Below are 26,966 nucleotides of genomic sequence, written 5' to 3'. Positions count from 1 at the left end.
GCCTCTGACAGCCCCTGACTGAGGGGAGGGAGGCATGTTCCTTCAAAGACCAACGCCGGGGAGCCCTGAGGGCCTTCCTTTTGGGGGGGGGGACTTTCCTCTTCTGCCAAACAGTTGCCTGACAGAGAGGCCACAGAAAAGCCCCTTCTCATTTAAAATACTGCTCTGCCCGGAGGTTAGACACAGCCAAGCCATGTATCTTTCTTCTTTGCAACTCTCTGCAGATTTGAGGCCACTGCACAGCGTTATTCTGCAGAGGAAACTGGCTGTTTTGTCTCCTGTTTCATCTGCACAACAACCCTGTGCAGTAGGCCTCAAGTCTTTCAATTCAACAACAACCTGTGTGGGAAGCCTTAAATGTTTCTTCTTTACCACAACCCTGTCCAAAGTAGCCCTTTCTGCCTGGGGAGCTGATCTTTATACTCTGCAGGTGAGGTGTAATTCCAGGAGCTCTCCAGGCCACACCTGTAGGTTGGCTACCCCTGGGTTGGAAATATTCCTGGAGGTTTGGAGGTGTGACTTCAAAATCGTACAATGCCTCAGAGTCCAGCCTTCAAATGAGCCATTTTTGCCTGCAGTTGGTAGGGAGTGGTGCAGGAGTGTCCCTCCTGGCCTATGGGTTATGGCCAGCCCTTATCAGCAACTGTTTGTATTCTGGGGCGCAGACAGGCAGACCAGCATCAGTCCTGTGAGTCTGGAAAGTGCAGGCAGATCTAAATAAATATTTACAGCCTGAAACTAAATAGAGAACAAGTAAATGTCTGGAGACACATTGTAACTGAAATAGTAACTGGCAAATAACCTTGGCCTGGCAAATAAAAAAACAGTATTAAAAACCTTACTAAGGTCAAGACTGCTGTGCACAGACAGTCTTTCTCTTAGGGTTGCCAGCTTCCCTGTGAGGCTCGCTACCCCACCTCCCTCATGGGGAATCTGCTATGGGGAGAGAAGGGGAAGACGATTGGAAAATGCTTTGAGACACCTGAAGCCTGCTGGGTCACTGCGGCCCATTCCCAGTTCTCTCAGATCTCTCACAACCCTACATACCTCACAGGTTGACTATTGTGGAGAGACAAATGGAAAAGGTGTTTGTAAACCGCTTTGAGACTCCTTTGGGTAGTAAGCAATAGAGTACAAAAATCCGTTCTTCTAAGGAGCAACCATGAAAGAAGCATGTGGGCACATAACATTTTACCAACAGTGAAAATATGGGAGACAGAAGGAACAGGGTGGACACCTGTGTACTGTGACTACCCTATGTGTATTAGGGCAGAGGGGCATTTCGGTGAATGTAGCCTAATTCACACAAGAAGTGAAATGACGCAGAACTGGGGGGAACTGGTTGCCATGTAATCTTCCCCTAAGAAGAGTCTCCAGTCTGATTTTCCCTTCACATATCTGAGGACATGGCTCTGGAAAGCTCATCTGTAACCACTATGCCACAATTCCCAAAGGTCAGTCCTCTCCCACAATCAACGAACATTCCACACCACAGGTTCTTGACACCCATATCTCCACACCCATGGTCTCATTTGCCACCATGCCACCACAACCTCCCACACAACACACATGACAACCCCATGCCCTTACAGACTGGACAACTCCTCCCCTTCCTCTTCCCACTGCCAAGCTCTAGCGCCCGTTGTATTCTTGGAGACAACGGGCTTTGCCCCTAGTTATCATATATATCTGAAAGTGCTTCTGTGCTGATTTTCCCCTTGGCCCATTATGCACGGCCGCCGAAATGGCGATTTCGGGTCACATGGAAAACGCGGAGGGGGAAGACGCGACGCATACCGGTTATACACGGGGCGGGGCGCGACGGCGGCAAAACCCAGAGTAACCGATTATGCACGCGCCGATCCGGGCGCCGCTTCTGGTTGCGCCCCGCTCACCCGGAAGCTGCGCTTTCTTCCGCGTTTCACTGACGCGGCTTTTTCGGCGGCATGCACCGAAGCTGCAGCCGGTTGCAGCCGGCTCCGTGCGTTATCCGTGATTTTAGTCGCTGCCATTCCACCCCGAATGTGCGCTAAAACCCCCGTTCATAATGGGTCCTTGTTTCACTTCCAAGCCAAAAGAAATTCAAAAGCATCCAGACTCATTGGATTCCCCCAACCCAATCTTTTACTGTCCCTTGAAGGACCCTGGAGATTTCAAATTGCTGTTCCATACAGAAGCTGGAGCAGCAGTTTCATTTTATAAATTTTTAAAGTTGGAAAAAACCAAAAAGCCTTCTATCTTCCTATAAAATCTTAGAATACCACAGATAACTTTTTTCGAGGATATACTTAGCATAGTTTATGAGCCATTCAATGGGCTGTCTGAAGAAATATTACCCCCCAAAATTTGAAGCTATATGCCTATTCTAAAGATTTCTCCTCTATTGTCCATTTTTGATAATGCAGTCTTCTACTAAAAATGATAATCTTAGTTTTATCATACTTAACATTAAGTAGGTTTTCTTCAGTAGGAACTGAATTGTCTCAACAGCTTTCTACGATCAATTTGATTATGGGAAGTTAGGTGTGTGTCATTTACATATAGCAAAATTGAAATGGTTGCTCCTCCTACCTTAACTGGAATGAAATGAGACACAACAGGAATTCTACCATATTGTTTATATATATAGATTATAGAGCTGTGGGGCTAAAATACAGTCTTGGTGGGCCTCTTTTGTGGTATTAACTGAGCTAGACAATTGACCATGGACACCTATAATCTGACCTTGAAACTGGCCTTTTAGAGTAGCCTGTTATCAATTAATTTTCTCCATAATAGGTTTTTTGAGATGGTATCAAATGCTGCTTTTGGATAGATATTATTCTCTAGATCAGTGGCTCCCAACCCGTGGGCTGCGGCCCGGTGCCGGGCCGCGGCTCCTTCTTCCCTCCCCCCCGAAGCGAGAAGCTCACCAGGCCACAAGCAAATCGGCCGCCAAAGCGGCCAATTAGCTCGCGGCCCGGCAAGCTTCTTGTTTCGGGAGGGGGGGGGGAAGAGAAGCTTGCTGAGCCGCAAGCTAATCGGCCGCTTTGGCAGCCGATTTGCTGGCGGCCCAGAGGGGCTGGGAGGGGGAGCCGCGGCTGTCGGCATGGCGCGTGTGCAGCAGTCCGACCACGAAATGCAATCATAGTAAGGGACAGTCTTAGTATGAGCAGTAGGGCTCAAGTGCAGTTACTGTTGTCCCAATAAAAATGTTGCATCCCAAACATGTGGTCTCATGACTCATAAGAAGAGGTCTGCTTTATTTATTAAACATCAGTTTATTTAATAACATGGTAAAAGACTTAAATAGACATTGGCTAATTTAATAACATGATAATGGGCTTGTGGCTCAAACAAGACAAAACAATATCTTTGAAGTAAACTAGATTCTTTAATTTCTATTTTCCCTATCTTTTAGATAGGATTAAGTTTATCTTAATCATTTGTGATACTATAACTTCCATGAAATGAAATATATTGAATTATCCCTCCTGTACTTTAGTTACAGCTCCATTTAAGTCAGGGCAGAAAATACATTGCAAAATATACATTTTCTCGGGACTTTTCGGTAGACTCTCCAAAGTTTTTTAAAAGACCCAGGAATATAATATAACTTACAAAATAAATGAAATAAATACATAACATAAAATATAGTCCTGCTGGTTCAGAATAACATTTCATATAGTATGACTTCCATTTAACAGCATCTAGCAAGATGACCCCTCACAACAGAGCTAGTGAGGGCAAAAACTTTCCTGTTACCCACCTAGCAACTGGCATTAAGAGGTAATGGCCTATGAGCATTGGTCATTGAGAGGCCCAACTTCAATCTAATCCCCTTTCAAAGACCCATTATGCATGGCAGCAGCCACACCAGGCTGCTACTGGGCATTGCGTCAGGGAAGCCTACCCTGGTGTTTCCCACATATACACAAGGGAGGCAATCCCACAGCATACGTGGACTGCCCTGTCTGGAAAGCCCAGTGCACTACCCGGTGGCAGCAGCAGGGGAGAGCAGGGAGCTTGGAGCCCCCACCACATGGTGGCAGGGGAGCGGTGGGGGTGGTGGAACACCCCGGCCAGCTCCATGGCTCTGGGGAGCTGACATGGATGTACCGTGTCCCTGCAGGGACACCGTAGGTTGAGGGAGGGTTATTCACAGTGATTATGCATGCTGCTGGCCCAACCTAGCCCCCACTGGCACCTGCCCATCCTAGGGAATGTGGAAGATTCCCTTACCATGGGCCTTCCGGGGTACTGTGCCAGGCCAGGGCTGGGATGGCAGCAGCGTAGTGCACAGTCAGGGATGCCCTGCTGCCGCCACCCCAGATTACCCATCCCATGCATAATCGGTCAAAGTCATCTAAGTTAGCAATTATTATCACACACTGTACCAGTGAGTTATACAAGTTAATTATAATTTTGTGAAGTAATTTCTTGGAATTTAATCTTGTTGTTGTTGTTGTTGTTATGTGCGAAGTCGTGTCCGACCCATCGCGACCCCATGGACAATGATCCTCCAGGCCTTCCTGTCCTCTACCATTCCCCGGAGTCCATTTAAGTTTGCACCTACTGCTTCAGTGACTCCATCCAGCCACCTCATTCTCTGTCGTCCCCTTCTTCTTTTGCCCTCGATCTCTCCCAGCATTAGGCTCTTCTCCAGGGAGTCCTTCCTTCTCATGAGGTGGCCAAAATATTTGAGTTTCATCTTCAGGATCTGGCCTTCTAAAGAGCAGTCAGGGCTGATCTCCTCTAGGACTGACTGGTTTGTTCGCCTTGCAGTCCAAGGGACTCGCAAGAGTCTTCTCCAGCAGTTCAAAAGCCTCAATTCTTTGACGCTCGGCCTTCCTTATGGTCCAACTTTCGCAGCCATACATTGCAACTGGGAAGACCATAGCCTTGACTAAACGCACTTTTGTTGGTAGGGTGATGTCTCTGCTTTTTAGGATGCTGTCTAGATTTGCCATAGCTTTCCCCCCCAGGAGCAAGCGTCTTTTAATTTCTTTGCTGCAGTCCCCATCTGCAGTGATCTTGGAGCCGAGGAAAATAAAATCTGTCACTATCTCCATTTCTTCCCCTTCTATTTGCCAGGAATTGAGAGGGCCGGATGCCATGATCTTTGTTTTCTTGATGTTGAGTTTCAAGCCAACTTTGGCACTCTCCTCCTTCACCCGCATCAACAGGCTCTTTAGTTCCTCTTCACTTTCTGCCATTAGAGTGGTATCATCTGCATATCTGAGGTTGTTGATATTTCTCCCTGCAATCTTGATCCCAATTTGTGACTCCTCTAATCCCGCATTTCTCATGATGTGCTCTGCATACAATAGGCAAGGCGACAGTATACAGCCTTGCCGAACTCCTTTCTCAATTTTGAACCAGTCAGTGATTCCATGTTCAGTTCTCACTGTTGCTTCTTGACCTGCATATAAATTTCTCAAGAGACAAATAAGATGCTCTGGTATTCCCATCTCTTTAAGAACTTGCCACAATTTGTTGTGCTCCACACAATCAAAAGCTTTAGCATAGTCAATGAAGCAGAAGTAGACGTTCTTCTGGTACTCCCTAGCTTTCTCCATGATCCAGCGTATGTTGGCAATTTGATCTCTAGTTCCTCTGCCTCTTCAAAATCCTGCCTGTACTTCTGGAAGTTCTCGGTCCACATATTGCTGGATCCTAGCTTGTAGGATTTTGAGCATAACTTTGCTAGCATGAGAAATTAGTGCGATGGTGCGGTAGTTTGAACATTCTTTGGCATTGCCCTTCTTTGGGATTGGAATGTAAACTGACCTTTTCCAATCCTGTGGCCATTGTTGAGTTTTCCAAATTTGCTGGCATATTGAGTGTAGCACTTTTACTGCATCGTCCTTTAAGATTTTGAATAGTTCAACTGGAATGCTGTCACTACCACTAGCTTTATTGTTGCTCAGACTTCCTAAGGCCCATTTGACTTCACATTCCAGGATGTCTGGCTCCAGGTCAGTAACTACCCCATTGTGGTCATCAGGGATGTTAAGCTCGCTCTTGTATAGTTCTTCTGTATAATTTTGCCACCTTTGTTTGATCTCTTCTGCTTCTGTGAGGTCCCTACCATTTTGGTCCCTTATCATACCCATTTTTGCATGAAACGTTCTCTTCATATCTCCAATTTTCTTGAAAAGATCTCTGGTCCTCCCCATTCTATTGTTTTCTTCTATTTGTTTGCACTGTTCATTTAAGAAGGCATTCTTATCTCTTCTAGCTTTTCTCTGGAATTCTGCATTCAATTGGGTGTATCTTTCTCTTTCTCCCTTGCCTTTCACTTCCCTTCTCTCCTTAGCTATTTGTAAAGCTTCCTCAGATAGCCATTTTGATTTCTTGCATTTCTTTTTCTTTGGGATGGTTTTAGTTGCTACCTCTTGTACAATGTTGCGAACCTCCGTCCATAGTTCTTCAGGCACTCTGTCTATCAGATCTAATTCCTTAAATCTATTTGTCACCTCTACTGTGTATTCGTCGGGGATATGATTTAGTTCATACCTGAGTGGCCTAGTGCTTTTCCCTACTTTCTTCAATTTAAGCCTAAATTTTGCAACAAGAAGCTCATGATCTGAACCACAATCAGCTTGTTTTTATTGTCTTGTTTTTATTGACTGGATAGAACTTTTCCATCTTTGGCTGCAGAGCACATAGTCAATCTGATTTCTGTGTTGACCGTCTGGTGATGTCCATGTGTAGAGTCGTCTCTTGGGTTGCTGGAAAAGAGTGTTTGCTATGACCATTGTATTCTCTTGACAAAATTCTACCAGCCTGTGCCCTGCTTCATTTTGTACTCCAAGGCCAAACTTGCCTGTTATCCCGGTTATCTTTTGGCTTCCTACTTTAGCATTCCAATCCCCCATGATGATAAGCACATCATTTTTGGGCGTTGCTTCTAGAAGGTGTTGTAGGGCTTCATAGAACTGATCAACTTCATCCTCTTCAGCAGCAGTGGTTGGGGCGTAGACCTGGATCACTGTGATGTTGAATGGTTTGCCTTGGATTCGAACTGAGATCATTCTGTCATTTTGGGGATTGTATCCCAAGACTGCTTTTCCTACTCTCTTATTGATTATGAATGCTACTCCATTCCTTCTGCGAGATTCTTGTCCACAGTAGTATACCTGATGGTCATCTGAATTAAATTCACCCATTCCTGTCCATTTTAGTTCACTGATTCCTAAAATGTCGATGTTCAGTCTTCTCATTTCTTGTTTAACCACGTCCAGCTTGCCTTGATTCATGGATCTGACGTTCCAGGTTCCTATGGAATAAAAATCTTTACAGCATCGGACTGTCTTTTCGCCACCAGTTACTTCCACAACTGAGCGTCCTTTCGGCTTTGGCCCAGCCGCTTCATTCATTCTGGCGCTACTCGTACTAGCCGTCTGCTCATCCCCAGTAGCATATTGGACACCTTCCGACCTGAGGGGCTCATCTTCCAGCGTCATATCGTTATGCCTATTGGAACTGTCCATAGAGTTTTCATGGCAAAGATACTGGAGTGGTTTGCCATTTCCTTCTCCAGTGGATCACCTTTTGTCAGAGCTCTCAGCTATGACCTGTCCGTCTTGGGTGGCCCTGCACGGCATAGCTCATAGCTTCACTGAACTACGCAAGCCCCCTTGCCACAACAAGGCAGCGATCCTTGAAGGGGGGGTCTTTAATCTAATGTCTATCAATTTTATTGGTTGCTCAGAGTTCCAGCATTTTGCAAGAGGAAGAACATTTTGTGTCTGCACTATAACCATCACATCCTTAATTTCACAGAGTTCTGTCATGACCTTCCTTAATCATCTCTTTCAAATCATGTTTGTGAAATAGGATTTTTCATTTGCAGAAGGTATCCTGAATCTTCCTTTTAAGAGCTTGTTCCTTTATGAACCTGATATTTCCTACTTGTTTCTACCAACTGACCTAGCAAGAACATCAGCATAACTAGCCTGTAGTTCCCTACATCCCATCTGCATCTGTTAAAAAAGACAAGAATATAAACCTGGCGTTACATTTTCCACTTCCCAGTCTTCCAAAATGGAAGCTGTTTTTAGTGACAAATGGCATACTATTGTTAGATTAACAAAATACTCACCAACCAGGCACTGCACATCCAAGGCCCCCCTTTTCAGGTTCCAAGTGGCTACTTCAGTCAGCTGGAGGCCATCCCCATGAATATCCTACCACCTGAGCCACACAAGAGAGGAGTCTCCCTCCCAGAGTCAAGCTGCATGCCCTACTTGCCTGGAAAGGCAACTATTGGAATGCTGTGCCTCACTACCCCTGCCAACACACATGGCTGATACCACTGAGTCTGCACCCCCTCAGATGAAGTTACTGATATTTTGTTTACCCACTCGTCTATTGGGGGGTTAAGATGGTGGTCACCTAGCCAATCTGTGTAAGCTCCTATGCTTTATGGTTTAAATGCCCAAGCTTCACTACTGATAAATTGTTCCCCAGATCAACTGATAGTTGGAACACTGAGAAGGTGACTGGTAATTCTCCATGGTTAATTGACAAGCAAAGTGGAGTCACTTGGCAACTTTAAGCAATCTTTAAACTTTAAACAACTGTAGACTTTAAACACCATGCAACTTTAAACAGTCAGCCAGGGCAGACTCTGGTATGGATTCCCAACCCATAGGGCCCTCCCTCACTGCCCATCCATCTCAAGGATGAAGCAATAGGCTGCTGAAAGGGCAGACCCCAGATGCCTCTTGATGCAGGTAGCCCTGCCCATGTGGCTCACAACCACATTGACTCCTGAGTCCTAAGCCTTTTTTTCATGAGGCCATAATTGCAGTCCTGGATAAGTCTGAGGGTTGCAGTTTATTGCTAGATCAACATTTTCACATTTTACTTTTCTAGGAAACCATGCTGAATGCTATCTAATGTCTTCCTAGTTTGTCAATTAGCTTTCAGAGTAGCCCCCTGCCCCTCATAACCTATTCTTTAACTTAGACCTTAAATGATTTCTACTGAAAATAGTGGTTCTAGATTGGTAATAGTAGAAACAGGTACAAATAATTGATTTGGTTTCTCTTTAATCTCCTTATCATCCTTTAGTAAATATTTCACTCCTTTAGCTTCCACTGGCCCAATTTTCTAGGTCAGTTTCTGGTTTTTCATATATTTAAATAATTTCTTGTTTGCCTTCACATTTTTAGAAAAATGCTCCTAACACTCTCATTTTCTTTTCTTACTGTCAACTCATATTTGTTTACCAGAGTTTATACTCCTTGCTATCCTTGTCTGATCATGATATCTACTTTTTAACACTTTATTTCACAGCTCCCTTGACTGTGCTATTTGGCAACAATGCTGCACTCTTAATTTTAATGTTAGATTTTCTATTTTTTCTTCTTTTATGCCAGAGCTTTTCTTTTCATCCTAGACTCCCTTAATTCTTGTATATGATTTGCTTTTCATGCCTACTAACAGCTCTTAAAAGTAAGTTACCTTTAAAATACATTGCAATCTTTTCAACACAGTCCCTATTCCCCCAACAATAAAAACAATTAAATTATGTAATCTTATCTTAAAGTTGCAATGGGTATGTCTAATAGAAAAATTTAAACATCCACCATGTCCTGAAGCTTCATCTCTCTCTATCACACAAACAAAATGTTGACAATATTTCTCTTAAATCTCTCTCTCCTCCTCCTGTACTACCATGTTTCAATTCTTGCTCACATATACTTCCTTCTCAGCTAGATTTTTCCTGCTTAATTATTATTTATTGAGAGAAATCTATATCCGGGGGAGTTCACCAGAGATACAAGGTCAACCTTTTAAATTTGCCTTTCACAACTTTTTAACTTGTCCTTCAAAAAACCAGCCTCAGCCTAAGCAATTCATTGATAGACATCCAGCTAGAGACAAGGGAAGAGAATGAAAGCAAAAGGGCTGTCACTGCCAGCTGAGATTACTGGCAGCTTCATCATTGCTTTCCTGAGTGTACTCAAAGCTCTAGTGAGGAAGCGCCTGGGCACTGGCTGATTTGTACATGCTGAAACAAAGGGGAAATCCATCTGAAAAGACTAGGCAGCAGGGCCCAAAGAAATGAGTTCATAGCTGCCTTTGTTAATTATTGATTAATATTATAATATACTTAAATTGTGAGCTGCTGTGAGAAGGAATGGCTCAGGATTTAGACAGATGTGGTATGTATGTAGGGTGCATCCCCTAGTGGCAACTTCTGTTTTATGATGTAGAATCAATACTATCCACTACAGAAAAGTCACCTTCTGCTTCTTCTAGATAGCTTATTATTTCCGTACTAAATAGAATACTAATAGGATAAATAATCTTGATCTTATCATTAGAATTTTCATGACCTGAATAGAGAATGCAAATCAGAATTATTGACTAATGGACTGACTGATTGAACTTGTCTCCCCCATTCCCAGACTAGCTGACTCATGGCAAGTTACAGAAAAAAAAACCACAATAAAACCCCATTTAAAACCCACCCTTAAAATCCTCCCAATGAAAAAAATTAAGCTCCCTCTCAGCAGCTCAACGAGCCCCCCCATGTAGAGGTACCCTAAGAATATTATAATACAAGGATCATCCTGCTGCAGTAGTTCTGTGTGGAGCACCATCTCTTCTCTGCAAGGTCAAACCACTGAGCTTCCTTCAAAATTCTGAATTAAGAATATTTTATTAGCAATATGTTGGTCAGCCATTACCTTAGTTTTATAAAAGAGCTGGGACATTAAAATTTTGTGCACATCTTTCAGCCTTCCCATTGATATTCTAACTCTCTGGAATGCCTATAACCCATCCTAACATGTCAACCTGAATGATAAAGAATCAGCAAAATAATCCAACCAAACAGCATACAATCTGGTGGATATTTGAGTATGACTAAACTGGACAAAAACATCTCAGCAGTTAGTGGATTCATGCAATATTTCCTTTCATGTGAGTTATGGTTCTGCCTTGAGAAAGGCAGTCTATAAATGGAGTAAGTAATAAGTATACATGATATTCATTACAAAATTCTGCAACTGTACAGTAAAAGCCATTTGAAGGTTATCTCAAACCAATACAAAATCTAGGCTCCCAATGCACATATAATCTAATAAAAATATGAAACCTGTGAGCAATCAAATTGGTTTGCTGGCAGAAGTGAACAGAAAAGATCAAAGTACACTGTCTTGGAAACACAGTGGAAGAAATGTGAGGTAAAAAACAGGTGGCATATAAATTTTTGTAAAGTTTTTTTTCCCCAAATAAAAGTTGTACAAGACAAGGAATATGTTTTGGTCCTAATGTAGCCTGGGAAGATGTTGTATTTAGAAAAAATATAGATACAGAAATCTTTATGTTGTAAGTGAGTACATTTCTAGTCTACATATTGCCCTCCAAAAATGTTTAACTTCTAATTGCCTTGCCATTTAATCAACATTACAGGTAAACTGAGCACACATATACTATAAATCCTGACTCAGATCAATAGACAATTTACTGAAACAGTGAAATTTTAAGAAGACAATAACAAAGTCGGTTATGCAATTCTGAATCCATCCCTAACATGGTTCAGTTCTTGTAAATTATTGGAGCTTGATATTAATATTCATTTTTTAAATTCTCTCTTAAAATATACAATATTGGACACCAAATTGTTTCCTAACTGCTACACAAGTGTACTTTAAAGAGGGAAGCTATGAAAAAACATTATACGGCCAATTCAGATGCTATGGACATACATGGACATTGTGCTTCAGTATGTTTCCTAATGCCAAAAGGAAAATGGAAGCTCCATGTGACAGATTTGTAAAAAAAGGTCCCTGTAGCTGAGTCATAAGAAAAAATCCTCATATACATTGCTAAATAAAGCTGACATAGAATTTAGATTGTTACCAATCAATTAATTTATTGATTGATACTAATGATCAACTATCAATTTAAATAAATAAATAACTGCTCAGTCTAAAGTTGAAGAGTCTGATTTGTTCCTTCAAAAGGTAGGATCAATAGAAGGGCACATTTTTATTCTCTTTGTTCTTTTCCATCAATTTTAATGGGTGCAGAACATCACTCACATCTAATATAATGAGACAAGAAGATGGATGAGTACATTTGAAGCTACTAGTCTCTGGACAGAAAACATCCTGAAAAAGTGACTCTGGAAGCTTATAGAGTACAACGATGCAGCTTGGACAGTAGAAGAAACTTCATTACATTATTTGATATTCAAACTGAACAAAATCCATTTTCTGATATTATTAATCATATCAAGACACTAAATGGCAGTTTTTCTATTGTGGATTATCAAGTAATGAAACAAATTGAGAACAAAGAGATAAATGGTAAAGATGCTATGTATTAAACAGAACCACTTTTGCTAGTCTTATACAGCAGTGGTCCCCAGTCTGGGGACTGGTACCGGTCCGTAGATCAGTCAGTACCGGGCCGCATCTCCTCCTCGACCTCCTCCCCGGCTGCTGCCTTGGGGGGCTGCCCTGCCACTCTGCCGCCGGCTCACCTAATGCTCTCCAGCAGCTTCCATGGCTGGGGCTCCCCCTCGGCGTGCACTGCACAGCTGCTGTTAGCAGCACAGCCGGCGGGAAAGCAAGTGGAGCAAGGGCTCAGATGGAGGTGGCTACATCCCTCAGCAAAAAGACTAACCCCCTGGGCCTCAGTAAAATTGTCAAGCATTGACCGGTCCCCGGTGATAAAAAGGTTGGGGACCACTGTTATACAGTACACATCTGGAATTCGAAATGCATCTCAGTCATAGAGCAGACAGAAAAAAAGAGATCTAAAAAGAGGTCCAGATATTAAAGTACAAGACAAAAAATCTTCCCCATGAGGTCAACCCCAAATTATGACCAAAGGTTACTACACAACACCAAAATACTAATTTTAGGGCTGTCCGTTTGATCAACCAAATATGAATAGATAATTGAACAGGCAAACTGTGTCAAAACTCTTCAAGTAATTCAAACATGTCATAATCCATACACAATGACTAGTTATAATGTCAGTTTTGTAGGGATAGAAAGCACAATGAGACAATTATGAAGGTAGGTTGCTAGCTATATTAAAACATTCTTAGATTTACTGAATTGGTTTAAGCTAATACAAGTGCTCCCTTTTCTTCTTGGTATAGCCTCCCAGCTTTCCACAAGTGATCATCGAAGTTACTATGAAGAAAGGTACAAAATAAGAGCATGGAGACCTGTGACAGCCAAATACATCCCAAAGCATACCTTCCCACTGCAGGTGATTTTGGAGTAGGTAGGAAATGTTCCTGCACATGCTCCATATTGCCTCCCCAATCGTCATTTGAAGCTAGGGACTAATTACACATAAATGTGAATAACATCATTAAAAAAATAGATTGATTTTAAATAGAAGCTCACATTTAATACAAGCATGTTGAAGCTGGAGCTTACATTAATAACTCCTGTAGAAATCATAGTAATATAAAAATATTTACAATAAGGGAAAGTACTCAACTTTTACTGAACTGTGCCCCTATTCTACTATATAAAGAACAAATACCTGTCTCTTGGGAAGAAAGCAATGCCAATATTTATTTGCTAGGAGCTACATGCCACCATTCAGAGGCTACTTGGCTAGCTGGATAAGATCATATTCTCATTTTATGCCTTTGATCTAATTTTGTTAATTGGTTGTTGCTAGTTAGTTCTACCCCCTTCAAGGATCGCTGCCTTGTTGTGGCAAAGGGGCTTGAGTAGTTCAGTGTAGCTATGAGCTATACTGTGCAGGGCCACCCAAGACGGACAGGTCATAGCTGAGAGCTCTGACAAAAGGTGATCCACTGGAGAAGGAAATGGCAAACCACTCCAGTATCTTTGCCATGAAAACTCTATGGACAGTTCCAATAGGCATAACGATATGACGCCAGAAGATGAGCCCCTCAGGTTGGAAGGTGTCCAATATGCTACTGGGGATGAGCAGACGGCTAGTACAAGTAGCGCCAGAATGAATGAAGCGACTGGGCCAAAGCCGAAAGGACGCTCAGTTGTGGAAGTAACTGGTGGCGAAAAGACAGCCCGATGCTGTAAAGATTTTTATTCCATAGGAACCTGGAACGTCAGATCCATGAATCAAGGTAAGCTGGACGTGGTCAAACAAGAAATGACAAGACTGAACATCGACATTTTAGGAATCAGTGAACTAAAATGGACAGGAATGGGTGAATTTAATTCAGATGACCATCAGGTATACTACTGTGGACAAGAATCTTGCAGAAGAAATGGAGTAGCCTTCATAATCAATAAGAGAGTAGGAAAAGCAGTCTTGGGATACAATCCCCAAAATGACAGAATGATCTCAGTTCTAATCCAAGGCAAACCATTCAACATCACAGTGATCCAGGTCTATGCCCCAACCACTGCTGCTGAAGAGGATGAAGTTGATCAGTTCTACGAAGCCCTACAACACCTTCTAGAAGCAACACCAAAAAATGATGTGCTTATCATCATGGGGGATTGGAATGCTAAAGTCGGAAGCCAAAAGATAACCGGGATAACAGGCAAGTTTGACCTTGGAGTACAAAATGAAGCAGGGCACAGGCTGGTAGGATTTTGTCAAGAGAATACAATGGTCATAGCAAAAGATGGAAAAGTTCTATCCAGTCAATAAAAACAAGACCAGGAGCTGATTGTGGTTCAGATCATGAGCTTGTAGTTGCAAAATTTAGACTTAAATTGAAGAAAGTAGGGAAAAGCACTAGGCCACTCAGGTATGAACTAAATCATATCCCCGACGAATACACAGTAGAGGTGACAAATAGATTTAAGGAATTAGATCTGATAGACAGAGTGCCTGAAGAACTATGGACGGAGGTTCGCAACATTGTACAAGAGGTAGCAACTAAAACCATCCCAAAGAAAAAGAAATGGAAGAAATCAAAATGGCTGTCTGAGGAAGCTTTACAAATAGCTAAGGAGAGAAGGGAAGTGAAAGGCAAGGGAGAAAGAGAAAGATACACCCAATTGAATGCAGAATTCCAGAGAAAAGCTAGAAGAGATAAGAATGCCTTCTTAAATGAACAGTGCAAACAAATAGAAGAAAACATTAGAATGGGGAGGACCAGAGATCTTTTCAAGAAAATTGGAGATATGAAGAGAACGTTTCATGCAAAGTTGGGTATGATAAGGGACCAAAATGGTAGGGACCTCACAGAAGCAGAAGAGATTAAACAAAGGTGGCAAAATTATACAGAACAACTATACAAGAGCGAGCTTAACATCCCTGATAACCACAGTGGGGTAGTTACTGACCTGGAGCCAGACATCCTGGAATGTGAAGTCAAATGGGCCTTAGGAAGTCTGAGCAACAATAAAGCTAGTGGTGGTGACAGCATTCCAGTTGAACTATTCAAAATCTTAAAGGACGATGCAGTAAAAGTGCTACACTCAATATGCGAGCAAATTTGGAAAACTCAGCAATGGCCACAGGATTGGAAAAGGTCAGTTTACATTCCAATCCCAAAGAAGGGCAATGACAAAGAATGTTCAAACTACCGCACCATTGCACTAATTTCTCATGCTAGCAAAGTTATGCTCAAAATCCTACAAGCTAGGCTCCAGCAATATGTGGACCGAGAACTTCCAGAAGTACAGGCAGGATTTCGAAGAGGCAGAGGAACTAGAGATCAAATTGCCAACATACGCTGGATCATGGAGAAAGCTAGGGAGTACCAGAAGAACGTCTACTTCTGCTTCATTGACTATGCTAAAGCCTTTGATTGTGTGGAGCACAACAAATTGTGGCAAGTTCTTAAAGAGATGGGAATACCAGAGCATCTTATTTGTCTCTTGAGAAATTTATATGCAGGTCAAGAAGCAACAATGAGAACTGAACATGGAATCACTGACTGGTTCAAAATTGAGAAAGGAGTTCGGCAAGGCTGTATACTGTCGCCTTGCCTATTTAACTTGTATGCAGAGCACATCATGAGAAATGCGGGATTAGAGGAGTCACAAATTGGGATCAAGATTGCAGGGAGAAATATCAACAACCTCAGATATGCAGATGATACCACTATAATGGCAGAAAGTGAAGAGGAACTAAAGAGCCTGTTGATGCGGGTGAAGGAAGAGAGTGCAAAAGTTGGCTTGAAACTCAACATCAAGAAAACAAAGATCATGGCATCCGGCCCTCTCAATTCCTGGCAAATAGATGGGAAGAAATGGAGATAGTGACAGATTTCATTTTCCTCGGCTCCAAGATCACTGCAGATGGGGACTGCAGCAAAGAAATTAAAAGACGCTTGCTCCTGGGGAGGAAAGCTATGGCAAATCTAGACAGCATCCTAAAAAGCAGAGACATCACCCTGCCAACAAAAGTGCATTTAGTCAAGGCTATGGTCTTCCCAGTTGCAATGTATGGCTGCGAAAGTTGGACCATAAGGAAGGCCGAGCGTCAAAGAATTGAGGCTTTTGAACTCTGGTGCTGGAGAAGACTCTTGCGAGTCCGTTGGACTGCAAGGTGAACAAACCTGTCAGTCCTAGAGGAGATCAGCCCTGACTGCTCTTTAGAAGGCCAGATCCTGAAGATGAAACTCAAATACTTTGGCCACCTCATGAGAAGGAAGGACTCCCTGGAGAAGAGCCTAATGCTGGGAGCGATCGAGGGCAAAAGAAGAAGGGGACGACAGAGAATGAGGTGGCTGGATGGAGTCACTGAAGCAGTAGGTGCAAACTTAAATGGACTCCGTGGAATGGTAGAGGACAGGAAGGCCTGGAGAATCATTGTCCATGGGGTCGCGATGGGTCAGACACGACTTCGCACATAACAAAAATAACAAGTTAGTTCTAATTAAGAAGGAAGACTCTGATTTTGCAGGCAAAAATGGCTCCTTTGAAGACTCTGAGGCATTGTACGATTTTGAAGTCCCACCTCCAAACCTCCAGGAATATTTCCAACTCAGGAGTAGCCAACCTCCAGGTGGGGTCTGGAGATCTCCTGGAATTACAGCTCATCTGTAGAGTATAAAGATCAGCTCCCCAGGCAGAAAGGGCTACCTTGGAGAGGGTTGTGATAGAGAAGAAACATTTAAGGCTTCCCACACAGGTTGTTGTTGAATTGAAAGACTTGAGGCCTACTGCAGTGGGTTGTTATGCAGATGAAACAGGAGACAAAAGAACCTCCACAACAGCATCCAGTTTCATCTGCAGAATAACACTGTGCAGTGGCCTCAAATCTGCAGAGAGTTGCAAAGAAGAAATACACATGGCTTGGCTGGGTATAACCCCGGCCAGAGCAGTATTTTAAGTGAGAAGGGGCTTTTATGTGGCCTCCCTGTCTGCCAACTGTTTGGCAGAAGGTTAAAATCCCCCCCCTCAAAACGACTGCCCATACCCATGCCTTCAAGCTCCCCTGTGTTGCTCTTGGAAATACTTCCCTCCCCTCAGACAGGGGCTGTTAAAGGCTCCTTCCCTACAGGCCTGAAGGGAGGGGGGAGGGAGCACACTCACCAGCATCCTGCGAGCTCTGTCAGGGTTCTCAGGCAAAGTTACAGTTGGACATGACAGTTAGAGCAGCCTTGGGGCGAAAAGGGCTGGCACAGCCTGTCCAAGCTTCCGTTCTCATCCCTATTGGCAGCCCTACTGACCTCTTCTCTCTGCGGTGGTCAGGGGCAGACTGGCTGTGATGTCTCCAGATTGCCCCTGGCTGCGCTGAATGGGCAGGCCCTGTCAGAACTTTGGCTTCATGCCTCCTAACTGGCCGGAACTCTGGTCTGTCTTGGTGAGGGTCCAATTGGATGGGGCTTTGTGCCTTCCAATTAGGCCCTCACCTGACTGGCTAAAACTCTTGTCTGTCCTGGGTGTAAACTGCATGGAGCTTTTATTCCATTCCCAGGTCGATTCAGTCCCTGCCCTCTACACAGAATGCGATTTCCATTTGGATTTGGGGCGATTTAAATTTTCCTTCTGCAGCAATAAGGATTGATCCGGAGTGACCCTACCTTTATTGTGCGATATCTTAGAGTGCTTTTAACCCTCAATATTTAAAGGCTGTTCTGAATCTGGGCTCTCCTCCATGATAGAGGGCCCATGATTGGCCACAGGTGGTCATGTGACAAATTTGCCTTAAAGGAGAAGCCCCTAATTTTTCTCAACTTCTATTCGTCTTGGATTTTTTTTCTGCCTTCTTCGATCCCCCCCCCCTCTTCAGGAAAAGAAAGGATTTTTCCTTCCTCCTCTGACTTCTTTGATCCTCCCCCCCTTCAAGAAAACAAAGGGTCTCCATTTGCCTCCCCCCCCTCTTCTGAACTACCCTAACCATGTGCAGAACACTTTCCTGTTTCAATGGGGGGGAGAGGACGACTCGAGTTCAAATCTATCTGAATTCAACAGGTAAGTAAGTTCAGACTGCCCTGGTGAGGGCCCAATCAGAAGGCGCAAAGCCTGGCCCCGGCCTTACCTGGACCGGCCCCGCCCACTCTTCGCCCACTCTCTTAGGCCTTAGCCTTTTATGTTTATACAGCGACATCGGTATAAAGATATATACTTAATATATATCTCAAGTACAAATATAAAGTTAATTTAAATAATAATTGTTAAACAAAAATCATGCACAATGAGAGAGATTAAGCAAGATATGATGGAAAACATATGAAGAAAACATTCTTGGCATGAATTATTTAAAACACTGATTGCTGGAAATTCCACAATTGTGCCATACATGAAAATATATTAACAATCCATTTTGACGTACTAGTTTAAGTAGAAAGAAATCTGGATTTGATTTTACATTATGATAATTGTTCAGGGTCTTCAGGCCACTATACTGAGATCCTGACTATAATTCCCTAGTATATAGTTCATTAACCAAGTAATGTTTGTGCAGTGCACAGGAAATATTGAAAGCTTAATGGATGTAGTTCTATTAAGTGAGCTTTCAAAATAGATGAATTTATCTCAGCTTTGGTTTATATGCCAGTAGAACTAACTCAAAGATCCTTAGTTTCATGAGTTGCATCAAATAAAAAAATACACTGACAAGATGGAACATTCCCAGGATAAGCGAGAGGCAACAAGAAACACAATGGTGTTTTGCTAGCAAACCTTAGAGCAAAACTGTAAGATGCACAAACAAACGAATATGGTTTTGACTATAACAGCTGCAGAGGGAATAAGTATTTAAGCCTTTTTCTACCCATTGCCTTTTCTTTCTTTTCCCCATTGTTTCCCAATGGGAGAGGGAGGTAATGAGGGCAATGATATCATACTAACCTTATGCTATCACTCGTAGCAAATACCTGGAAGTGACATCATATCACAAGCATGACATAGGTAAGTGTGATGCCCTGAGATTTTGACAAAACACAAAAATTTTGTCCAAATCATAGAGCACTACATCAATAACATGCTAGTAAAATGCTAACACTTCCAGGTATCTGACAGAATGACATTGGTGTTGCACCACTGGGGAAAAAATCTGGGCTAGAAGGCAACAGACAAGGAGATCTCCTTAAGTTTCTCAATATTACTTCTCCTATGGAAATCCAGTTTGTATATATCATTTGAAACACATGTGTAAAACTGGTGGATGGGGGTGGGGGAAAAGGTAGAAATGCAGGACACAGTTCTCTTCCTTTCCCCACATTCACTTTCTACACTCAAAATACAGCTCTGTACATTTGTTGCCTATATATATTTATGTCTATTTCACTTCTGCAGATGCCCAGTACGTTGTTTCCGAGGGTCCAGGCTCTCTATTTCTGGCTAAAAAAAATTCCAACATGCAAACCATAATCTCAAAAATCCAACTCTAATTATATGACTTCTTCCTTGTGTTATAATCTTTTTAGATGATTTTAATCCATAAATAATTGGGTAAGCCTTCATCAAGGACTGCTGATTCTAATTTTACTATTGTCTTTAGTTTTTAATCTAGTCCAAAATCCAGACCAGGCCTGCTGGAACTGCTAATCCTTTTTTTCTTGTAACATTTTATAGCTTTTCGTTTGTTTGTTTTTGCCATTCCATATACATTAATTTATCTTTCTCTGGCACTCTTTTAATAGTCTTTATTCTATGAATAGAGGTAACATTTGGAAGTTTAGTTTTGGCAGTACATTCACACTGATTGCAGAGATTCTTATCAGATTCAAAACTCTTCCCATCTAGAAAATTCTGCTTGTATAAATTTCTAGTAGTTGAACATATTCTGGTAGCTCAGCTGGTAATTGAACCTTTAATAGTGACTATTTTTGAAAAAGGTTGCAGTTTTTCCCAATCATATTTATTCCCAAATATTTAATGGGATCATTAGTTACTCTATAATCTTTTCTTTTTGTATTAAAAATTCCATTATCATTAATACCAAATCATCTGCATTACTTTTCATTATGAACTCTACCTAATCCACTTTTATTCCCTTAATTCTATCATTAATTTATACTTCTTAAAGAGATGGGAATACCAGAGCATCTTATCTGTCTCTGGAGAAGCCTGTATGCAGGTCAAGAAGCAACAGTGAGAACCGGGCATGGAATCACTGATTGTTTCAAAACTGAGAAAGGAGTTTGGCAAGGCTGTATACTGTCACCTTGCCTATTTAACTTGTATACAGAGCACATCATGAGAAAGGCGGGATTAGATGAGTCAGATATGCAGATGAGTCCACTCTAATGGCAGAAAGCAAAGAGGAATTAAAGAGCCTCTTGATGCGAGTGAAGGAGGAGAGTGCAAAAGTTGGCTTGAAACTCAACATCAAGAAAACTAAGATCATGGCATCCAGCCCTCTCAATTCCTGGCAAATTTTCCTCCAAGATCACTGCAGATGGGGACTGCAGCAAAGAAATTAAAAGATGCTTGCTCCTGGGGAGGAAAGCTATGGCAAATCTAGACAGCATCCTAAAAAGCAGAGACATCACCCTGCAAACAAAAGTACATCTAGTCAAGGTTATGGTATTCCCAGTTGCAATATATGGCTGTGAAATTTGGAGCATAGGAAAGGCCGAGCGTCAAATAATTGAGGCTTTCGAACCCCGGTGCTGGAGAAGACTTTTATCACCTTGGACTGCAAGGTGAACAAAGCAGTCAGTCCTAGAGGAGATCAGCCCTGACTGCTCCTTAGAAGGCCAGATCCTGAAGACGAAACTCAAATACTTTGAAAAGGAAGGACTCCCTGGAGAAGAGCCTAATGCTGGGAGTGAATGAGGGCAAAAGAAGAAGGGGACGACAGAGAATGGGGTGGCTGGATGGAGTCACTGAGGCAGTTGGTGTGAGCTTAAATGGACTCCGGGGAATGGTAGAGGGCAGGAAGGCCTTGAGGATCATTGTTCATGGGGTCACAATGGGTCGGACATGACTTCTCAATGGACAACAACAAAGGAATTAAATTCTTCAATATATTCAATTATATATTGTAATTATTTTTGGAGATTGAGGACTGTTAAAGACCATGTCATCTGCATAACTTTTCATTTGGAATATTATATCATCCATTTTATTGCCTTAATTACATAATGGTGAGAGGGGGCATCCCTGACTTGTTCCTTTTTTGGTTGAAATTGCTTCCATTAATATGGTATTAATAAAAATATTTCCTTGTTGACTTGCATAAATGACATGCATCCAGTTCCAGAATTCAGAACCACAATCCATGTTCTGTAGTACACTGAATAGTAAAGGCCATGTTAAAGTGCTGAGCACTTTCTCTCCATTCAGAAATAGACATGCTGCTTTCTTTTTCCATTTGGTCACAAATTCAATGGCATCTGTTATAAATCATATATTAGCTTTCATATTCAACTTGTAAAGTTTTTAGGCCTGTCTTTGAAAGCTGGTATCCTATGTCTATGCTTGTTAAAAACTGCCTGATTGCCAGCCTCCTGCCATGGCCATTGTGTATATTGTCATCTGTCTGGGGGTTGATGATGAGTCTCCTTGGGAAATTCCTTGTTTCAGATTAACTATTCCAATTGTGAAAATGTTATTACATTTTTTGACGATGCTTGCAATTTCTAGTGTTCTCAGGATCCATGTATGTGTGACTCTAATGTCATCTTCAATCCAAGTAACATATAGGCTGGTTTTCTGCCTTTTATAATTTTGAAAGACCATTTTATCAATCAGTAACTGATCTTTAGTGCCTCAGAATGGGTCATTTCTTTTTATTCATATTGTAAAACTGATTTAAGCTGTATATATTCTTGAATGGGATTGGCTGCAATTCCTGTGAGTAGTTTAAAATTTGTTGGGAGGCAGGTAATGTGGCAGACACTGCTCCTTTCTCTTTGTTATACAGAATGAGTTGTTAGCCAATCTTCTACTACTTTGGAACTGAGCACATATTTATGCTGTTGTATCATTCATGAAAGAGCCTCTTGTGGCGCAGAGTGGTAAGCGGCAGAAATGCAGTCTGTCCATGAGGTTGGGAGTTCGATCCCAGCAGCCGGCTCAAGGTTGACTCAGCGTTCCATCCTTCCGAGGTTGGTAAAATGAGTACCCAGCTTGCTGGGGGGTAAACGGTAATGACTGGGGAAGGGAATGGCAAACCACCCCGTATTGAGTCTGCCAAGAAAATGCTAGAGGGCGTCACCCCAAGGGTCAGACCTGACCCGGTGCTTGCACAGGGTATACCTTTACCTTTTTATCATTCATGAATGAAGACTTGTCACCTATTTAAGCCAATAGCTATGGACTTCATCTCTCCCAGGCATTATCCATTTATTCACTTTCTTCAACTGATTTTGCAGGCTTTCCAGGGTTGCTATAAGAGCCTTCATTAACTTTCCTTTTAGTTTGTTTTCCATATCTGTGATCCATGTCGGTTTTTTTATTGTATTATTTTGTGTTTTCCTAGAGTTTTATTCTCAGAAGGTTGTTGTCCTTTCTTTTCTGGTTTTACTTCAACTTTTTCATCTCCCTCTAGTTCCCTCTTTGATTAGTATGGAATTGGAAGTTTGTATTACTGGATCTTACTTACTGTTATACCTCTTGATCTTCTTGGATATTGCAATAAATCTAGCAACAAGGATTCTTGCTCCTTATGTGGAACACATTGCTCATAAGGAAAGGCGGCTGGTGTGGCCTGATGCTAAGCACCACTCATTGTGCCACCACTGCCGCCCATCTCCTTAGGTCATCCCTGCACTCATGAAGCTGGGAGCAGCTCTGTGAGATGGACGGCAGTGGTACTCAGTGCAGAGCCTTGACAGTCGCTACCACCTCCACCACCTGACTTGTGAGGCTGTCCCCTATATCCTGATGGCAGGAGTGGCCGTGGGAGATGGGCAGCATGAGTGGTACAGTGGGGCTCAGTGTGGAGCCTTGACAGCCACCTCCACCACTTGACTTGCAAGTCACCTTTATCCTAAATGTGGGAATGACTGTGGGAGAGAGGCAATATTGGCAGCACAGTGGGGCTTAGCATGGAGCCTTGGCAGCTGCAGCTGCCTCCACCACAAGGCTGTCCCCACTCATCTGACTGGGACAGGTGGCAGAGGCAGTGGTGTGCTCCCTGAGGTGGGACAACGGATGTTGCATCTGTTATCATTTCCATTACAAGGAGCGCAGTGGTAGATTTGTTCCATGTCAACAATTCTTTGTTTGATTTTTTCTGCAACTTGGGCTATTGTTTTCATATATGATATTTCTTTCTGAGGTTTGTTTTTTTCTTTCAATCTTGAGTTTCCTTTTATTTGTTATTGTTATTGTTATTAATTGAATGTTTCTGTCTGTCCTAGACTATCTATGACTTCTATTTTAACCAAAACTGAGCTGACCATAAGCACATTTTTATTCTTTGAGATTTTGTATATAACTTTGTAAATGTATATAGAGAATGGGAGAATGAGAATTTACCATTTGGACCATGGCAAAAAAAGAGACATTTTCCTTGACCCAGTCATGATGGAAACAAAGAGAACCTTCTAAGCCTATTGTTATGGTACTCCAGCAATGTACCTATATTTCAGTGTTCTTGTTTTTTTAAATCACTAATCTTGTAAGGCGGGATGACCATAAAAATCCAATAAATGATCAGTGGGCTGAAGATGAGTGGGTGTGGGCATGACAAAGAAATTCAATGCATGATGAAAAGCTGACTTAGAATGAACCTCCAGTTTCTTGAAGAATCCATGAAAGACTACTTTTTCATGCCAAAACCTGAAACTTACAGAAATTTGGTACAACACCCATTTTTATTCTTCTTAGTGCTACATTATATTTCCATATAGAACTTATATAGCTCTTTATATTTGTAAATTATTTGATCAGTATTCCATTTGATCTCATACCAACTTTATGAAGTAAATCACATTTATTTCCATTATATAGATGAAGACACTTGCTTATCCATGACCAGATACTGCCTTCAATCCAAAGATGTGCAGGTAAAAATACTTGCATGAGACCTTGTGTGACATCTAGTGCTGTCTTCCCAATATATTATATTCCTCAAAAATTGGTTATACAGGCTTGGACAAGCAGAATAAAATCAGGAAATACAATATTTTTTGCAAGTGCCTACAGAGTCCCTTCCCTCCCTCCCTCCCTCCCAATTTCTTTTCTCCCCCACTGTGAACCCAGTGGCTTCAATAATTGCCCAATAATTGCCCAATTGCTCTATTTTATCCTCACAACAAGGCTGGAAGTTGGGTACACAGGAACATTGTAACTGGCTCATGGTCTCCCAGCAAGCTCCCCTGGTCAACTGGGGATTCAAATCTAGATCTTCCAGCTCCTAATCCTAACCACAACACTACATCAGCTTTCTATTTTTTCTTGTGCTTCCACTTGTGCTTCCACTGGCAAAAGTTGAAAGTTTTGTGACGCACTGAGTCCCAGGCAGGATTCAGTCTTGAACTTACGTCTTGCAGATCAAAATTCTGATCTTTATTCAAAAGAATGTGCTCTTCTTAACAAACATAAACTTTAAAAGTAAAATATATAATTAAAACATTGGTAGGTGAGACCCATAGTTTCACTGAGAAGCCGCTCCTTAACAGCAGCTTAAAAGCCTTTACATCATTCATTTTCTGAAAAATACCTTCTAGTTCAGAAAAGATATTCAGACAAAGACCCACAAAGACCCACAAAATAATACACTCTTCCTCATTGACATGGATTCCATCTACATGTGTCTTTCTGTTCCATCATGCATGCCCTAGACAAGTTACTGGTATGGAAAATATGGTGGGGAAAATAACAGGATTGTTTTTCTTGATTATAGCAATTCACCTGTTCTCTCAGTCTGATATTTTACTGATACAGTCATTTTTGTTATTTTGGTGCGGCGAAATGTAGCCCTCTTTTGTGACATCAGTTGCTATCCAGGAACACCTGCCAAAAATATGCTGACATGTGATCACAAAGATGTACAAATACCAGAGCAAAACCAGAAACTAACTGACAGCTCCCCACAAGACCAGCTATACTAAGACACGTCATTGCTCTCTTTAAATACCTTTATCAGCGACATTTCCCCACACACCCCAGGATGCAAAACCTGAAGGTTTGACACAATTGCTCTTCTGGAAAACTCACTCAGATTCTTCCAGGGATTATACCTTATCAGGTAAATACCAGGGTTAAAGCGAAAGTGGTAATTCATTTCCCCTCCTCTGTCATTTCTTTATCACTTAAGCTGCAACTCTGCCCAGAGGAGGAAGCAAAGAAGTAAAAGAATGAATACCTCTGGAATCCTATCAACAAAAGGCAACTGCTATTGTATGCTTTAAAAGCTTTAGTATTTAATATCATTTCAAGCAATTCACAAAATGAACTTAAAATACCCTCTAGCTCCCAAGCAGTTAAATTGCCTTATGAAAAATCCAAAGATAGACTTCATCTGTTTTCATAGCAAAGTCTTGGCTTCTTTGATCTGCTTCACTGCAATCTACTGAGCTATTTACATTTTGTGTTTTTGGTTCTTCTCGGCCAGAAAGGGGGGCAGGGGCATGATACAAACTGAGACTTTCTATACTCTGTACTGGAAATGGGAGCTTTTTACATCAAAACTGAAGGAAAGTGTTCCACCTAGAGTCCATTTTCTGCAGCCAAAAGCAGCTGAACAGGATATCTGCTGATGGAAATTATTTTTAGGATTGTTGAAATTAGTCACTGCTACTTTTCTATCTTTAAAAAAAAGCAAACCATGAAGCAGAGGTATTGTCCCAGTCATAATTGACAGTGTTAATCTCCCCCCCCCCACGGTGATAAAGAGAGTCATTTTTATATTTAATTAATTCAGAGGATCATTTTGAAAACGGGCTAATGAGGCTCTGATCACATTACCATGAAAATGTGCATTAACACTGCCACTGAGGAGGATGTTTCATGTGTAGACAATCCACTTTGTAATTAGTCCACTGTGAAATGAATCACGTCAGGAAAAATTTGAAGAGGTGTAGTGTAGAAACAGTAGGCAATGCGTATTTAAGCAATTGCTGTGCCAACAGACCACCAACATTCTAAGCTGTTTTGTCCTCTGCCCACTGTCAACAGTGCAGTCAAAATGGGAAGTGTTCAGCCTCTGTCAACAGAGTCACGTCAAAGCAAGGATAAATTACAAAAGAGGAAAGGAACAGATGATGGAAGGCATGGAACTTTCATCTGCCAGATTGCCTCAGCAAAAGACAACAACAAAATGCTGCAATCGGACTTATACAAAATTGCAAGGTGTTACAGTAACTGTTTTTATCATCACTCTCGCTCTTTCTCCATCTTATTCCAATTACATGCCAGGGACACATTTTAACAGTTTACAGTAACATTCCTGCTGCTGGATTATGTGCTGTGAAATAAGTAGATGGTAAAGTGAAGGTCTCCTTCTCACTGGCAGTATAGGTAAATAGTATAAAGGATAGAATGACACCTAGTAAAAGCATCGCCCATTGGAAAAATAGAAAATTCAAATAAATATTCAAGACAAGAATTTATTGCTAAAGAGGCAGCAGCTGTTAATTAAAAACAAAAAGAACCCCAATCTTTGTTATCTGTTACTGATCTATAAAACTTCTTTCAGTAAGT

The 26,966-nt window shown here is 41.8% G+C and overlaps 1 protein-coding gene across 3 annotated transcripts in view; it reads right to left on the bottom strand.

Moving 5' to 3' along the window:
• Nucleotides 1-26,966, bottom strand: part of PDZRN4 (PDZ domain containing ring finger 4) — a 347,368-nt gene that overhangs the window by 132,717 nt on the left and 187,685 nt on the right. The window lies entirely within an intron of this gene.

This window comes from Paroedura picta, chromosome 5, assembly GCF_049243985.1.
Source record: "Paroedura picta isolate Pp20150507F chromosome 5, Ppicta_v3.0, whole genome shotgun sequence".
Classification (NCBI taxonomy): Eukaryota; Metazoa; Chordata; class Lepidosauria; order Squamata; family Gekkonidae; genus Paroedura; species Paroedura picta.
This window is presented reverse-complemented; position numbering and strand designations above follow the sequence as displayed.